The 19,053-nt window shown below is 45.2% G+C and overlaps 1 pseudogene; it reads left to right on the forward strand.

Annotated features, from left to right (window-relative positions):
* Positions 1-16,872, forward strand: part of LOC112614707 — a 32,381-nt pseudogene extending 15,509 nt beyond the window's left edge.
* The last annotated feature ends 2,181 nt before the right edge of the window (positions 16,873-19,053 follow it).

Raw genomic sequence — 19,053 nt, forward strand, 5'->3', positions numbered from 1 at the left:
TCCTTCCTTCCTTCCTTCCTTCCTTCCTTCCTTCCTTCCTTCCTTCCCTCCCTCTTTCCCTCCTTCCCTCCTTCTTTCCCTCTTTCTTCCTTCCTTCTTCCCTGTCTTCTTCTTTCTTCCATCCTTTCCTTCACTTTCTTTCCTCCCTTTCTTTCACTCTAATGTACTGGAGAGGCAGTTGTGTTGCCTTTCAACACAGAAACTCTAATAAGGCCACCGCATTATATAGAGGGAACATCCTTTGGAGTCCCCTGCTTCAAAGAATAGTAAAGAATGCTTTATAATTAATATATTGTTTGTATGTAAATAGATTCCTCTATGTTGGTATAGGCCACTTCTGTTTCCTAAATAATTTGACTTGCTTCCTTGATATTTCATGATTTTTGTTCATTTTCTTAGAAAAGTTTCCTTTTGGAGGGTTCAGAGTCAACGTCAGCCAGCCAACGTCAGAGTTGTATAATCATGAATTCCCAAGAAGGAGAATTCTAGATCCAGAGTTTGCCAGGTAAATGGCTGCTGGCAGACAGTTCACAGGAGAAAAATCTGTCTAGAAATTACTGGTTTGTTTTTGTTTTGTTTTTAAGACAGTGCTGCTCTGTTGCCCAGGCTGGAATGAGCTGGTGCAATCTCGGGTCACTGCAGCCTTGACCTCCCAGGTTCAAGCTATTCTCCTGCCTCAGTCTCCCGAGTAGTGGGGAATACAGGCATGTGTCACCACACATGGCTAATTTTTGTATTTTTTATCAGAGATAGGGTTTCCCATATTGGCCAGACTGTTCTCGAACTCCTGACCTCAAGTCATCTGCCCGCCTTGGCCTCCCAAAGAGCTGGGATTACAGGCTACTGGCTTGTATTTCTATAACTCCATTCTGGTCTATACTTGAGACCAATTGTCACCTGAAGGAGTTATGCCTAGTTCCAGATCTGTGCTAAGTGATGTCTGTATTTCATAAATGTGCTTGAATTCTATGCTTTTCATTGCAAACTGGGATGCCACCATTTACTGTATCTTCCCCTGTGCTCACATCTCTGACCAAGGCAGCAGGCCTTCAGCAGACAAATAACTTTCAGAGTTAAAGTATACAAAGCACAATTAATTAATTTGATAATTTTTAAATCTATGTTGTACATTAACCCATCTTAGTCTTTAGCCATAACACACACACACACATGCACACATATGCACACACAACCATGCACACACACCAACTAATGTGATGAATTTCCACTGCGTGCCCACTCTCCCAAGCTTCCTCAAGTACTGGACAAACAAACCCTTTTCTAGCCTCTCAGAGCTCATGATATAAGCGTGGAGACAGGCATTCATCAGATCATCTACAAAGAAAAATATAATCTCAAATTGTGCTACATGTCAGGAAGTACCAAGAAAGGGGCACTGAGTGAGCAAAATAGCATGGACACACTTTGGATGGGATGGTAGGGAAAGCCTCAATGGGGAGTGATTGAGATGGAGAGGGTGAGAAGGGGGCAGTCATGGGAGGGATGAGGGAGAAAGCTTCCAGGCAGAGTGAAGGGATGAGCCAAGGCCCTAAGTGAGGAACCACAAACTCACTGGGGTCGCAGATGGAAGGCCCACGTGGCTGGGCCACTGTGAGAGGAAATGGGGAGATGGGCAGGGTCAGGTCATGAGGGACTGCTGTGATTTGGGGTAATTTCCTGGTGCTCAGTGTTTGTTCCAGCTGTTGTTCTTCTCTGAATGTTCACATTCTGCCCCCTCAGTGTCTTTGCCTGAGCTGCCCCTAGAAATTACTCTCTACAGCAGTCTTCCCCCCATGGCTAAGTGTGATGCATCCTTCAAAGGTTCTGCTGCCTCCTGTATCCCCTCCACCACCTCTAGGAGAAATGGTCTCTCCTAAGACCTGTAGCATTTAGCTGTCTCGCATCTGGGCTGCTTGCTCTGACTGTTCTCAGTTTCTTTTCAGCTGTGACTCCTACTTGAAGACAAGCATCTTGAGTGTGAGGACCATGTCCCATTATCTTCATGTTCACTCTTCCCCTTCCCTGTATAGTTCCCAGCCCCAGGAGGTCAGTATGTTTTAAATATCTTCTCCAGATAGAGGAACCTGTGTAAAGGCCTGAGGCAGGAGAGAGAGAGATCATAGAACATTTGAACAACTAGAAGAAACATACAAGGGCAAGGAGGAGAAGATCAGATTGTGGAGGCCGTGGAGACCATGAAAATTATGTAGTTTTTTTTCTGAAGCATCAGGAAGACACTGGAAGGTTTTAAATTGCAAACTGCAATTTATTAAGTTATTAATAACTTGAACTGGCTTCTTAGTGATACTTGACTCTCCATTGGTCCCTGCTTGAGCTCACCAAAGGGATAAATTTCTAACAGTGGAATTTACAGTTCTGATAGTGAAGTTATTTCAAAGGTGGGTAGTCCAGGAGTACCCCTGGAAACACATCATGAATGTAGTTAAGGCCAGCCTTGCCTCAACCCAAGGACAATTATCAGAGGTGCATGGATATGGCTAATTCTTCAAATGCCTTTTTCAAAAATAGTGTTCTTTTTGGTGAATTGGGTGAAATAAATATCTCTCTTGGCCTCATTGTTATGGATGTCACCTTTCTGGCTTGAGCACCAGTTTGCTTTACATTGCCATCAACATTTTCTGCAAACTGTTTTGAGTCATGAGAAATTAACCCTCAATGATCTGAGCTCATGAAGTTTACAAATAGCACTGCCTGGCAAATTAAAGGGTTTGCACAGGATATGAGTACAGTTTAGAGTGCCCCAAGAAACTGCTTGATGACTCTGACAATAGCCCCTGGAAAGTCAATGGAGGCATAACAATAAAAATTAAACAAAAAAGTAACCTTCCCTGATCATCAGTGGTGACATGCCATCTTCTGGTTTATGTGTGCCCTGTCATTTAATACTCCAACAATGTAGTGAGGAGATTGGTTATTCTTACTTTTCTAATGAAGCAACTGAGGTTCAGAGAGGGTTACACAACTAGGAAGTGGCAACACAGGAGCTAGAACACCACCAGCCAATGGCCAATCTTTTCTATGATACTTTCCATGTCTCTTGGGGGCCTCTTCAGCCTTGGAAAGTCCTCTTTGGGTAGAGTGGAGCCACCAACAGGAATCTCCTGGTGCATTAGTTTCCTAAAGCTGCGGTAACAAATTTCTACACACTTGGTTGCTTAAAATAATGAAAATGTATTCTCTTATAGTTCTGGAGGTCAGAGGCCTCGAGTCAGTTTTACTAGACTAAAATTAAGGTATCAGCAGGACCCTAGTCCCTCTAGAGGCTCTAGGAGAATCTGGTGGCTGCTGGCAAGGCTTGGCTTGTGGCTGCATCACTCTAAGCTCTGTCTTCTTCTTTTGTCTGTGTCATATCTCCCTCCATATTTCTCTTATAAGGACAGTTGTAATTGCATTTAAGACTCACCTAAATAACCCAGCATAAACTCCCTAATGCAGTAAAATCTATGAATACCCCTTTTTCCAAATAAGGTAATATTTACAGGTTACAGGATTAGGAACAGATACTTCTGGGAATCATTATCCAGGCTGTAATGCCTGGTTCTATGCCCAGATTGGCTCCCCTCATTCACAAGCTCCATGAGTAGCCAGAATCTGTAGCAGGGAACATTCTCTGTCCCTCAGCTTCCCTCTGGGCCGACCAGAGCATAACTAGGCTGAGGTCTGGGTAAGCATTTCTCCCCAATATGACATAATGTTTGTCTGAAGGTAATTCTGCCTCTAAATTATTTGCAAATGCTCCTCACATTTCCCCCTCTCTTTTTAGGATTCAGAGCCAATTTGTAATAAGCAAGAGCAGTTTGACCCAGATTAAAAGATACAATTAGTCTGTCTGCTTGGAAAACCTAAAAAAGTACCACTTAACAACAAGTTATTGTGTTTTTGACAAAGGGAGATGTCCTGGCAGAACAATAAAGCCCCCACCACTGATAAGAGCCTTGTAATTTACTCAAAACACTCAAGTGGGAAGAGACAGCAGCCCCTCGGAACGTGGGATCGCAGCCCGTCCTGCTCTTGTTGGAAGTGGCCCCCAGAAGAAAAGGTGGATTCCATTACTGCCCAGAAGAGAAGAGATTGCCAAGTGAGGGCTGGGGAGCCCACTCCTCCACCTTTCCCTTGGAGCTGCTAAAGGTTACTTTCCTGGAAATGGGAGCTCTGTGGGACCAAGTATGTGAGGCCACCCTGTCCTGACCAGCCAAGGATGGGGCCATCTTGGATCATGAGGGTCAGCTAGTCAGTTGTCAGGTCATGTCTGTCCCACTGGGGACACGGGCAAACTCTAGGGACTGGGAACTGATGGGCCTCTCTCCTTCTAGGCCTCATCTTCCTTTCATTGGCCCTGACCTTAGCCTCAACCCTAGAGGTGCGGAGCCCCGGGAGCCACACACAGCAGCTGTATATTGGGTCCTCACTCTGGGCCAGCATTGATGGGAGTTCCTTATGTGGATCACCCTGTTTAAGTCTTACAGCCAGCGTGTGGCAGGAACTCTTGTACTCATTTTATAGATTAAGAAAGGGGACTATTATGGGTTGAACCGTGTCCCCCTCAAATTTGTATGTTGACATCCTAACCCCCAGTATCGCAGAATGTGACCTTATCTGGAGGCAGGGTCTTTACAGAGCTAATGAAATTGAAGTGGGGTCATTAGGGTGGACTGTAATCCAGTAAGACTGGAGTTCTGATGAAGAGGGGAAATGTGGAAGCAGACACACACCCTGGGAGAACACCATGTGATGATGAAGGCAGGAGGCAGGGTGATGCTTCTCCAAGCCAAGGAATGCCAAAGATGTCAAGCCAGCCCTGGGAAGCTGAAGCAGGGACTGGGAGCAGATCCTCCCTCTCAGCCCTCAGAAGGAACCAACACTGTCAACACCAGTCTTGGACTTCTTGCCTCTGGAATTGTGAGGCAAAAAACTTCTGTTTTTTAAGCCACTCAAAGTTTGCAGTCTTTTGTTCCGGAATCTCTAGGAAACTAATGCATGGGGCTAAGAAGGTAACTTCCTGGAGCAGACACGGACAACTGGCTGACCTACGGTTGCTCCCAATACTTTTTTCACTTGTTGTCTTCCACTATGAAGACTGGAGAAACAAAATATCTGTTTTCCCTGTTTCTTTTGATCTGGCCAATGAGATCTAAGCCTGCTGGAAGTTTCTGGGAAAGGTTTTGCTCTCATGATAAAAAGAGACAGACAAGACATGTCCCACTGCCTTTGCCCCGCCCTAAACCCCTCTTCGGTGCTCATCTGCTGACAGATGCAATGCCTCACACTACTGAGGCCAGCTTGCAAAATGAAAAGACCCAAAGAGTTTCAGAGTTGGTGGCCCTTTGGTGGTTGAGCCACTAAAGCTGAACTTCTTATAGGTATGAAAAATACACCCTGATTTGTTTTAGTCACTGCAGTTCTATTTTAATACTAGGTACTGCCCAGCACATTCCCAGTTGCTCTAACATCCCATGCCAGCCAGCTTGTGAGTGACACCGTTCTGGTTAGACTTAGTTCTGTCTCGCTTCAGTGCCTACTGCACAGTGCTGACTGTGGACAGAGCTTGTAGTTTGTTCTCACACTGTTATTAGGTCATTCTCACACTGTATTAGTTCTCACACTGTATTAGTTCATTCTCACACTGCTATAAAGAAATACCTGAGACTGGGTAATTTATAAACAAAGGAGCTTTAATGGACTTACAGTTCTGCATGGCTGGGGAGACCTCAGGAAACTTATAATCATGGCAGAAGGGGAAGCAGTCACCTTCACAAGGCAGCAAGACAGAGAAGAGTGAGCAAAGGAGGAGTTTTCCATACACTTACAAAACCATCGGATCTCGTGAGAACTCACTGTCATGAGAACAGCATGGGGGAAACTGCCCCCATGATCCAAACACCTCCCTCCCTCAACACGTGGGGATTACAATTCCAGATGAGGTTTAGGTGGGGACACAAAGCCAAACCATATCAGAGCCAGGCCACATTTCCTAGAGCCAAGTGACTTCTTCATCTCTGTCACTCTGAGGCACCCAGGGAAGAGACAAGAGCTGTAGCAGCTGCCCAACCCTGTAAACACAGAAGAGGAGACAGAAACCACGAGAACAGAGTGCACGAGCCAGAGCATTGTCAAGAAGGCTGCAAGATGCCTCACAGAGCCCCATTCATTCTCATCCAGCTTGGCTGTCAGGCTCAGGAGTGAGTGGCCTTGATTTTTAGCTCTTTGGGGACTGTGCTGGGAGGGTACCAGAGCTTTCTGGTGGAGAGACATTCCAGGGCAGGGCAGCCCAGAGGGAGTGTCTGTGCAGTAGGGGCTGGACTCAGTCTGGGCTTTACTTTTTCCTTGCCTCTGCCTCCTCAAGTCCCAATACCCCTTCTGCTTCTATGTCTTCTATATTCCTCCACAGAGCCAAGCACAAAGTCTTCCGTAGAGCAGTAAGTACTCAATAAATGATTGCATAAAACATAAAAATGGGGAGCCTGCCTGCCTCACGATGACTCTGACTCTGTTCTTCCTAGAACAGATACTGTTCTTTTTGGACCAAATTTTGGCTGGGCTATTGAACTGGATTTTACTCAGAGACCACAGTTATTGATTGGTTCAAGAAAAGACATGTGACTTCAATTGAGCCAATAGGAAGTCTTCCCTGGGATTTAAGAAATTTGAGCTGAGAAGGATGCATGCCTTTCTCTGATCGTGAGGCTCTAAGAATATAAGGCCATAGCTACTAGAATTCATGCCCTCTGGAGTATAAAGAAAGATCACGGACAGTATGATGTGTTCCACTCTCACTCACCTGCAAGCCATTCCCTAAACACAACTGGACTAGAATGATAACAGTGATCATAATACTCATTGTTATTTACCCAGCATTTAGGGTCAGTCTGTGCTCAAGATGCTCTCATTCTGGAGCTTAAAGCTGAGCTCTCCCTTCTCTGAGCTCTCAGGACACCAGATTTGCCCTTCTTTTATGGCAGTTACCACAACCTGTGCTGCATTGTTCATTCACAATCATTTACTGGTACTTACCACATGGAAGCTACTGTACTTGGCACTGGAGAGGAATATGGAAGTCTATAACATGGTTTCATATTAGATTAGGGCAAGGGCATGGATGACTGCTGTTAGTCAGACAAGCTTATGCTGAAACAGTCTGAAACAAACAACCTGAAATTCTTAGGGAATTTTTGCACCCATTGGGAAGGGCTGAGGACTCTGCTTCCCAGGGCCTGTATTCCAGGACCCTTGCTAAAGAAGCAGCAGTGTGTGGCAGCAGGAAAAGAGAGCATGGCACACTGAGGCTTGAATCTTCTGCCTGGAAATGACTAATCACTCATGCTCACATTTCATTGGCTAAAACATGGCCATGCCTGAGGTCAATAGGTGAGGTAAGAACAATTCTTCCAAAGGAGAGACACCAAATCTTTGTGAGCAGAATACTGTCTACTACACTTTCCTCTCTTGGCAGCTGGGCAGCATCTTATTACTGTAACCTTCCCAGTGGCCACCCTTGCACTTTGCACCTAATGAGTACTATGTTAGTTTGTTCTTGCATTACTATAAAGGAACACCTGAGGCTGGGTAATTTATAAAAAAAAGTGGTTTATTTGGGCTCACAGTTCTGCAGTCTGTACAGGAAGCGTGGTGCTGGCATCTGCTTCTGGTGAGGCCTCAGAATGCTTCCAATCATGGTGAAAGGCAAAGGGAGAGCCAGAGTATCACAGGGTGAGAGGAGGAGCCAGACAGAGATGGGGAGGTGCCACACTCTTTTAAACAACCAGATCTTGTGTGAACTCAGAGCCAGAACTCAGTCATTATCTGAGGACAGCACCCAAATTCATGAGGAATTTGTCCCCATGACCCAAACACTTAGCATGAGACCCACCTCCAACACTGGGGATTACATTTGAACATGAGATCTGGAGAGGACAAAACATCCAAGCCGCATCCAACACTCAAGGATTATATGCCCTCTTTCCTTTGTACCACTTATCACAATTGTAACTAACACTCAGGCCACTGTATGTTTAATGTCTGTCTCACCCACTGCACTATAAATGGCCTCAGGGAAAGTCAATGTCTGTCTGCTGTTAAAGTAATTTAACTATACTTAAATAAAGTATAGGTTAATTGTTGTAACCCAGCATTTAATATCTGATGCATACTAATACCAGTGAATGCTTGTTCACAAATATATGAATGAATAGAGAAAGAACCCATGCGGGCATTGACACCTGCTTCATTCATTTGCTATTCCAGCTGTGGCACATGCCAGGTCCTGTTTCAGGTCCAGAGATGGAGAAGTGATTTGCACCCCATTGTCCCATCCTCCTGGAGCTGGTGGCTTGCTCAGGATCAAATCCAGCCTGCATCTCGTGTAACCAAATGAAATTGTCAATCATGAGCTGCTTTTGACCAATGAAAATGGCAATTTCATATGGTTCATCCCAATCCGAAACATATGAAAGCTCTGTTTGAAGCCGGGAGCCCACCTATTATTCAGTGTTTCCCTATCTTCACAGCGTCCTCCTAGCCCCCAATGCACATTCATAGAATTCTAGAATATAAAAATCTCTGGACAGAATATCCTCCAAGTCCTAAAATTCTATATCCCCGAATCAAGCTGTCATGCAGGACTCTCAGGCACTATAATACATGGACTAGAACATCTGAGGGCAAGTCCCCTTCCCCCAAAGCTGACCTTGGCACCTGATGCATCTGGGAACCCCAAAGGGGGGTCCCAGGCCTCAGGCCCTGCACACGCTGCCGCGTGCAGTGTCGTCTACGGGGCCTGTGCCCGTGGCATTGATCCCTCTGCTAACTAGATGAGAAATTGCAGCAGGCTTTCCTTGCATGGCTTTTCCATGTATCTCTGTCAAAGCCGGTTTACATTCTGGGATTGAACTAATTTGTTTCCGTTTGCTCCTGGCTGCAGACTTCAGGCAGCTCAGCTTTGTTGTCCTGGGTTTGCAACTTACCAACCTCCCTCCTCTTGCCTTTCCCCTCCCCAGCTAACCACATCTGAGGGCAAAAAGGATTAGCAAGCTCAGTGTGATGTGATTCTGGCACTTGTAGCCTGGATTCTTCTGCTACCGCAGAGAGCTGGGGGTGGGGAGAGTGATGACTTAGTTGCCTCATGGAAGAAAGAGGTGGGGAGAATGAACCTTCAGTGCCCACTTGGGTGCTGCACAGCTGGGAACATCCTCACTCTGACAGCTAGCAAATACAAATGACCACAGCGATGATGCTGATTGCAGTTAATGTTTTCTGAGAATTAGGCGCTAGCCCCATGCTAATTCCTTTTCATGCATTTCAGACTATCCTTTCCATAATCTCTCTCAATGACAAGAACTGTTATTTTGTCCATTTTGCAGATGAAGAAACCAGAACCCAAAAGGGGAAATAATTCATCCAAGATCACTCACTAGGATTCAAGCTTTAATACCTGGTGTGTCTGAATCAAGAATTCACATCCTCACAACTGCTCCATATCCCCCTACTCCCCAAATCTTGAGGCTTACAGGTATCTACTGAACAATAAACATCTTCCCTGAGCCTGAAAATGGTGGAGATGACATGTGGGTTTCTGGAAATTGAAGCAGAGACACCCCTTCAGGGGAATAAGAGACAGCATTTGAGGCACTTGCATTCCTCCAGCTGTCCCCCTATGGCATGTTTTAAATTTAAAGTGGCAAATGAGGAAGATGCTTCCTCAGGTGTTCCCCAAAGGCCTGGATATTGGCCGACAAGAGGGCCAATTTTCTCACTGACATTCTTCTTCTTAATAGAGTAAGTCATTTCAGCTATAAAAATATTTATTTTTAACCCCGCATGGGACTGTCTACAAACTATTTTCATGTTGAGTATAAAACAGTCAAACCTGTAACTATTTTCTTTTTTTCAGAATTGGTCTGCAAAACATCTGCTAATTATTTTCCAAAGCTGAATCCATGCCCAACAATTCCACTCCTGGTGTTACCAGTGGAGGGTCTTGACTACCTGTCATCCAAACTCTTGGTGTTTTGAACGAAAAATTGGACAAAACGCACAAAGAAAGCAATGAAGCAATGAAGCAATGAAAGTACAGATGTCTGTGAACAAAAATTCACTCCACAGAGTGGGAGGCTGGCTTGAGCAAGTGGCTCAAGATCGTTGGTTACAGAATTCTCTGGAGTTTACCCTCCAGAGGTTTCCCATTCGTTACTTGGTTACGCCCTGTGTAAAAGAAGATTTGGCCTGCAGCCATTCTGATTGGTCACAGAAGGTCACAGAAGGTGACCAATCAGAGGGTGAAGTGAAGCAAAGTTACACATGAAGACTTGGCCCCACGACCAGTCTGATTGGTTGAGGGAGGAGACCAATTATAGGTACTTTTCAGTTTTCATCTGCAAGGCAGTGCAAAGGGAGTAGCCTCTGATCCTTTCGTTACTTGGGTGTAGAAAGCTGGGGTTTTCCTTTGGATTCAGTTCTAGGAAGTCAGCACAAATCAGCATTAGGTTCCCTGTCTCCAGACTCTATTCTGCCTCATTGGGTAAATACCAGATAGAAATGAGCATGTGTTCAACTAAGAGAGACCTTCAGAACGGTGCTTACAGCCCCAAATCAGAAACAATGCAAAGTCCCTGGGCTGGGAAGTAAATTATGGTAGAGTCACATGGTGGACTACTGCACTGCAATGAGAAGGAGCAATCTTCAGACCAATCCAGGGACATGGAAGGATCTCACATCCATGATGTTGACTAGGTAGAAAGAGTAGGACAAAGATACATGCATCCTGTATGATTTGATGCTTGTGATGTTTAAAAACAGGCTAACTCTAACCCTAACCCTTTGCTCACTAATGCTTTTTGCTTGTTTGTTTGTTTGTTTGAGACAGGGTTTTGCTCTGTTGCCCAGGCTGGAGTGCCGTGGTGCAATCTTGGCTCACTACAACCTCTGCCTCCCAAGCTCAGGTGATCCTCCCACCTCAGCCTCCCAAGTAGCTAGGACTACAGGGGTGCACCACCGTATCCAGCTAATTTTTTTGTTTTTAGTAGCGATAGAGTTTGCTCATGTTGCCCAGGCTACTAATGTGTTTTTAATTATCTTTCTCTCCCCTGCCTTGCCTCCCCATCCCTCTTCCTCACCTGTGCTTCCTGGAATGACCTCCCAGGTAATGTCCCTGCACCAGCTCTTATCTCAGAGTCTGCTTGTGGGGCCTCGGGAACTGAGACAGTGCACAATTTTTGTCTTTGGTATGTCAGTGATTCATCATTTGGCTCCATCTAGCACCTCCATGCGCCTAGGGACTTTGTCTTGTTCACTGATGTGTCCCAAGTGCCTGGAACAGTGCCAGGCAGATTATTGACACTCAGTAAGTACTCCTTAGATGTTGAAGAAAATATGCAGACATAGCCAGGAGGCTAAGATCTAGAAAGCATCAAGCTGCCCAGAAGCTGTTTCACTCAAACAAAAGGGAACAGGGTCATGTTGATGGAGGCCTGTGAGGTGTATGTGAGTGTGTATATGTGTATATATACACACATATATATATTCTGATCTCGCAATGGCTCTTACAATAGTTATTGTCTTAACAACACAGATAGGATAACTGCTTAGTTCTTTGCTATGTTGAAGCTTAGTAAAGACAGAGCATGTCTGTCTGATTTCTGCTGTAGTCCCAGGGCTTAGCACCTAGTCAGGCCATAGTAGGGGCTCAACAGATATTTGCTGAGTAAATAAATGAGTGAGTTCAAACATCTTGCCCAAAGTCACGGTTGGGAAGTGTTGGAGCTTAGATTTGCACCCAGTTTAGTTTGAGTTCAAAGCCCAAGTTCTCTGGCTATTCCAGGCTGCTGCTCCAGTGTGGATACACACAGACTCTTTAACTGCTGTCCTTGTCCCCACTGACTTGCTCACGAGCTATTCAGATGAAAATGCCTATTATTTAAAAATACAAAAGAAAAATCTTCAATGACTGGGTTTTATAAAGAAAACTTTATAAAGTTGTATGTATATATCTATAAAATGTATGTATGTTATATAAGGTTTTATAAAGAAAGTGTTATAAAGACAACTTCTTGTTGTAGGGTGGGCCCAACCAGAATGCGGCCAAAGGTAGACCCCATGATTCTCTTGCCCTTGGTCTTTAAACTCCTGATGGGTATCAGTGAAACTCATCAAACCCTTGACCTGGATCAACAGACAAAGAAAACGGTGCCTAGCTAGGTGATCTGCAGTCCAGTTTTGCATTCTGGTTTAAATCCACAGACTTAAACAAATGGGACTTAAGAAGGATGGGCAGGCTGGGCACAGTGGCTCATACCTGTAATCTCAGCACTTTGGGAGGCCAAGGCAAGCGGATCGCCTGAGATCAGGAGTTCCAGACCAGCCTGGCCAACATGGTGAAATCCCGTCTCTACTAAAAATATAAAAAAATTAGCCAGTCATGGTGGTGGGTGCCTGTATTCCCAGCTACTTGGGAAGCTGAGGCAGGAGAATTGCTTGAACCCAGGAGGCAGACACTGCAGTGAGCTGAGATCATGCCACTGCACTCCAGCCTGGGTGGGTGACCGAGCTAAAGAAAGAAGAAAGAAGGATGGACAGAGGGCAGTGATGGGGATCTCACTGGCCAGAGACATCTCTCTAGTGCTCTACACTCACTTGACTCTGTTCCAAACTCCCTCAATTGTTCAAAGAGTTGGGCAATAACAGATCTGAGTGGGCACTGGCCACCCATGGCTTGTCTTCTCCAGAGTCAGTAAATGCACCTGACACCATTGGCTGTGACCTGCGAGTGTGGTATCATATAGGTAGGAAAAAGTGTCTTTCCTAGGGCTGTGAGCAGAGCCAGCTCAAGCTAGGGGACTAAGCTGAGCGTAGCAGGATGTTGGACAACATCTTCAAATTATGTTGTTGTGTTCAGATATGGTTTTCTAGGTTTATACGGTCAGAATAACATCCCTGGGCGTGAGAGACCTCATGGCAGCAATGAGAAGTGTTTTGAGGGAACGTGAGATTGGAAGTGGGAAAGACAGTTAAAAATTAAGTGATAAAACAAAAGTGCCTAAGAGAAGGGAGCAAGATGTTAAGCAGACGTGTTGGGAAATGAAGGAAGTATGAGTGGGAGGGCAGATCTGCCGGAGAGAACCCCGTGAGCAAGTGAGGAGATGGCCTAAGCCCATGGGGAAGCAGGGGAGGGGTCCTGAGAACCCCTCAGCTATTGCATATTCTCAGTCTTTGCCTACAAGGTGATGTTCCCTCCTCTCGGGTGAACGCTGCGTGCTGGAATGCCCTCCCTGGCCTGATTGTTTGCAAAGGCCCCTGTCCTAAGATGGGCTCTCTTTACATCCTGATTCCCATCAGAGCTCCCCGTCCCCTTTGTATCTTGCTTGCTGTGTCACTCAGGGTCTGCTGAGGGTGACACTTACACTTAGGGAGGGCCCAGGGAACTCCAAATCAGCCAAGAAACCAGAAGAGGCGTGGATCAGCCAGCAGCTTTCCTGTGCTGTCTGGTCTAGCTGAATTCAAGAGTACATCTGATGAAGGGAATTGGAATCTTGGAAGGGAACACCCCATGCTTCTCCCATCTCCAACTGGTCAGGGATGCACCAGTGCACTCCACTCCCAATCCTATACAGACACACAAGGGACTCTATCACCCAAGCCCACATGGCATCTTGTATACGCACACATGCTCACGTATTGCACTAGCATCTTCAGCTCCACCCTGCTTTCTGTGCTGGGAGGCTCAGCTGTGTCAACTACATCCACAGGTACCTCTGCCTTCTGGCTTCCAGGTTGGTTTGACAATTAGAAACTGGAAGGACTCAGATAGTTCCTAAAATTCTCCAAATCAGCAGAAGTAGGGTGCCTGGAGTCAGAAGTGATTCTAAAAATCAGAGGACTCTTGAAGAACACAGACATTCCATAGTCTGACCCACTCTTAGCTAGATTATAAGAAGCAGAGGGACCCTACTGCCCTATTGATATCTGTACTGAAATTTTAAGCACCCATCAATCTGTCTATATAGTAAAAGTGGCCAAGACATACTCAGGATACTTCCTTTTTAGGTTTTTGTCTATTCATCAGAAACAAAGAAAAGATGTATTATATCAGGGATAGATATACAGGGAACGGCTACATTATTTATGGAAAGTATGTGGGGGGTTGGTAATTACCTGGTTGTCTCCTTTTACTACTTCCCTAAGTCACTAGACGGTGGACTTCCTCCAGCTGGGACAAGCCATTGTCTGTCCCTGCACAGAGCTGTCGACCAGCAGTCATGTTCTCATGAGTAACACCGCTTTCGGCAACAGCTCATTCCTATCACTCCAGCCAATAACTAGGATAATGGAGGACACAGAGAGTTATAATGCTTTGGAATATAATAAGAAAACATTTCTATGGAGAGAGGCTTGCCTGTCATCTTTATGCTGATAATTGATTCTCCCCTAGCCCTTACATTTACATGAATAGTTCATGTTCATGGCTATAGTTGTCCAGTCATTTACTGCATTGTCTGACCCAGAAGCCACCGGAGCACTGGAAGCAACTACACAGAAAAAGAGAAAGTAGCTTTTGTTGAGCTCTACTCTGTGACAAGATTAAAGTTCGGACAATTAGGTTTTTTTTTTAAATCTTCATAATGACCCATTTGTGGAATAGGCCTTGGCAGAATTTTCATCTGACAGCAGAGAAATTGAAGTTCAGAGAGGTTATGCAACTCACCTAAGGTCCCCCAAGTTAGGCCAGCATTGGAATTCACCAAGGCCCCTGGAAATCTCTGCTGCTGTCAGACATTGGTGCCAGTGGCTGATGACAACAGCAGGAATTGATACAAATGTTTAGTGAAAGAAATGAGGACAGTTTGTCCTGTGATGTAGAAAAATAGTTTCCTCCAACCCCAGTTGAAAACTTTGTCAACAGCTTAGTAAAATGTGGCTGATGTTTGACTCCCGTCTCAGGGTTTTCCAGAGAAATGGAACCAGTACAGGAACTGGCTCACATGATTACAGAGGCTGGGAAGTCCCACAACCTGCCACCTGTGCCACTGGCAAGCTGGAGAAGCAGGACATTTCGTGGTGCAGTTTGTCCAAGTCTGCAGGCTTCAGAAACAAGGGTGTGAGTGGGGAGGGGCTGACAGTGTCAGTTCCCGTCTGAGTGGGACCTGGAACCGGAAGTGCTGACCTCTGAGGGCAGAAGAAGTTGGGTGTCTGAGCTTAAGCAGAGAGCAAGCTCACCTTTCCTCTGCCTTTTTGTTCTCTCTGGGCCCTCGGTGAATTGGGTGACGCCCACCTGCGTTGGTGAAGGCCATCTGCTTTACTCTGTCCACCAACCCAGATGTGGATCTCTTCCAGAAACACCCGCACAGACTTTAAGGGATGCCCAGAAATAATGTTTCATCAGCTATGTGGGCATCCCTTAGCCCAGTCAAGTTGACATTAAATTAACCATCACAACCCCCAAATCACAGTGAAATAATGTGAGACCCAGATAAAAATATGCAACTAATTTTTAAAAATTTGAATTGCTGACTTCTGCAGCCAGTGGAAGCCTTGTAGGTCCTTGGGCTGTGTATTTGCTTCCTCCTCAGCTCTGGGAAGAACAGCCAGAAGATACTCTACTGCTTCCTCTCTCCCAATCTGGCTGGGAAGTCTCTTTCCCACAGTCCCAAGCCGGCTGACCTGGAGACTGGTGTGGCAGCTGTAGCTTAGGAGAACTGAGATGCAGAGGCCCACCCCATCAAGAAAGCCAGGGCCAGGAAGGATAAGCCCAGCATGCTGTCCTCCTCACTGCTGAGCACTGAGCAGTTGGTTCACATCTAAAGGGGAAGGTCAGGTCTCTTCCCAGACTCATGGCCCAACACAGACTCATGGTCCACAACTACCCATGTGTTTTGGTGAGAGTTGGAAGAAGTACCTCAGTGCAGTTCAGGAAAGAGTATTTTATAAAGCTAATGGGATTTGTGCAGAATAAAACAGACATTACATTGTTTATTCACCCCCACACCAAGTTTTCAGAACCTAGACCCATATGTGTGACATAGGAGATGTGAAGGCTCTCATTCCCATACAGGATCCATATCATGGACCCAGTCAAGCTCACAGGCTCTGCTTTCATGTGCAAAGACCTGTTCCACCTCCGCCCAGTTCAGAAAATGCTTAAAAATTGTTGAATGCAGACATCGATGGTTTTGTTCACCCTCAGCATGGAGATTTATCTGGGTGGGCCAAACAAGGGGTTCTTCTACTCAATGCGGTCTCACTATTCTGGCCCATCAAGCCAGTTCTTATAAGGAGAGAGGCTGGGAGCAACTCACTGACATAGTTGTGTCCTGGCTAAATCAGAACTCAGACCAGCTTGTCTTCTTGCTCTGGGGCTCTTATGCTCAGAAGAAGGGCAGTGCCATGGATAGGAAATAGTACCACATTCTGCAGCTGGCTCAACCCTCCCTGTTGTCTGCGTATAGAGGTTCTTTGGATGTAGACACTTTTCTTTCTTTCTTTCTTTCTTTTTTTTTTGGAGATGAGTCTTGCTCTTTCACCCAGGCTGGAATGCAGTGGCATGATCTTGGCTCACTGCAACCTCCACCTCCCGGGTTCAAGTGATTCTCCTCCCTCAGCCTCCCGAGTAGCTGGGCAGGAGCTACAGGTGCACACCACCATGCCCAGATAATTTTTTGCATTTTTAGTAGAGACTGGGTTTCACCATGATGACCAAGCTGGTTTTGAACTCCTGACCTCAAGTGATCCACCCACATTTGCCTCCCAAAGTGCTAGGATTACAGGTGTGAGCCACCATGCCCTACTGGATGCAGACATTTTTCTAAAACCAATGAGCTGCTACAAAAGTCTGGCAAGAAGTGCATTGACTGGAAGGAGCTGTGATCCTCAACTTAAGGGGTGGTCTTTCTCCGTTGGTGGTTTTTGAGAAACTGCTGTTGAAGTATTTGCCAGTTATGAAGGCAAATGGAAAATTTCCGCAGTAATTCTTAAGTACTCTACATAAGCGAGCAAAGCTTCCATAAAGCAGCCTTGAACCAGGATGCCCAGAAATGGCAGCTTTATCCAGCCAGACACAGCAAAGACAACTCTTTGGCCAAATGTCTTTCTCTGCAACAAGGCTTTGGCCTAAAATATGCAAGCTTCTCAGAAGACAGATGAGGTCAAATACTCACTCGGCTCTCCTCACCTCCCTTACCTTTATGGTTAATGTTGGAGAGGTGCACCTTTTTGGTACAGCTGTAGTTTGGTGCCTGCTGTTCCTTTGTTTTACCTGGTAGGTTAGACTTTCAGTAATAAGGTGTTGGGGTGCTTTTGCTGAGAAAGGGCTCCCCTGGGCCCAACCCAGCAGGCATTCCAGTTGCAGCCAGATACACCCTCCCCTTGATCTTTCAAGGATCCCTGAGGCTTCTCCTTGAAGGAAGCAGGAGGGTGATTTGCAAGTTTCTAGGACTCTGGCCCAGAAATTAGGGATCAATTTTCTGATTGTAGTAGAGGTGAAGGTTCCTAAGGAATAGTCCTGAGTGTGAGCCTTAAGAGATAGGGGATGAGAGAAGTGGGCTGGATGTTGTTCATCCTGTTATTCTTTGAGTGTTTCATGGAATCTGAACAAGGACAAGGAAAAAGGGATTTTTTTTTTTAATAGAGGAAGGATGATTTTCTCCTAGGGTCATTCTAAGTTAGCGTTTTTAAGGCAGCACAGACTGCCAAATGCTGTTTTTTTGTGGACTGAAATCACTTTGGAATATTTTTCTGCCACACTGGGACGTTTTAGTTTTTAAAACAATGCTTATGCAGATAATGCATTTTTTCTTAATGCTTTTTTTAAGAGACAGTCTTCATTGGGTTTGCGCCCTCCCACCCTTGATCTTGTTAGAGTGTCACTTTTGCTGTTCTCCAGGTGAAAGCGTTAACCCTGCACAAGTTTGGTGATAAAAAATTGTTGAAGTTCCAAAAAAAAATTTTTGATAGTGCTGTCCCTCTGCTCAAAGCCATCAATAGCTTTTTATGACATGTGTTAATTTCCTATCGCTGCTGTCACAAATGACCACAAACTTAGTTTAACACAGCACAAATCCATTATCTTACAGTTCTGGAGTCAGAAATCTGACCTGGTCTCACTGGGCTATAAACAAGATGTTCTCAGGGCTTCATTGTTTCTGGAGGCTCTATAGGAGAAAGCTGTTTTCCTCCTTTTCCAAGGGTCCAATTCCATGGAACAGAAGTACTGTCATTTTGTCAGGCAAACATCTAACTTTCTAAGTTGACAGAACTCAAATATTATACCTAACGGCTACATTATGTCATACATGTTTTTTAAAATACATGTTTGGCTTTGTTTCTTACTATACTTGGTTATATTTCCAGCTTCTAGAGGACACCCTCTTCCTTGGCTCTATTCCATGTCTTCATCTTCAAAGCCATCAAAGTCACTTCTTCCTGACTCTTTTTTGTAGTCACATTTTTCTTTGTGACCATGGCTGAAAAAGTCTCTGCTTTTAAGGACTTCGGTGATTAAATTGGGTGCAACTGCATACTCTCCGCCTGTCAATGTCCATGGTACGTTTAATCACATAGTGAAGTCCCTTTGCCACACAAGGTAACATATTCACAGTCACTTTGGGGGCCATTTTCTGTCTACCAGAAATAAAAAACTCACAAAGCATGACCTTACTGTTTCTAACCTAACTACACCACCTCTACAGGTTTTGCTTCCACTCACAGAGTCTACTAGGCTCCATTTGGGTTTGGGGGCAGGTACATAGCTACTGTCCCTCTGCCTGACACCTGCCTTTGATCTTCTCTTTGTCCTCCCAACACCACTTACTTCCAACTCGTCCTCAAATTTCAGCTGCTACATCCCTTCTTCAGAGATGCCTTCCCTCACTATAGCCATTGAACTGGACTGAGCTCCTTCTAAGGTCCTAAAGCTTATCCATCATCATATTAGTCATAATTTGTAATTATTTTTCATGTGATACTCAACAAATGGATTAGTAGCACAATGTAATGATTCTTTTTGTTAGTTTGTTTGTTTTTGATTTTTAAGATTTGTCTGCTATTGAA

Source organism: Theropithecus gelada, chromosome 20, assembly GCF_003255815.1.
Source record: "Theropithecus gelada isolate Dixy chromosome 20, Tgel_1.0, whole genome shotgun sequence".
In the NCBI taxonomy this organism is placed as follows: Eukaryota; Metazoa; Chordata; class Mammalia; order Primates; family Cercopithecidae; genus Theropithecus; species Theropithecus gelada.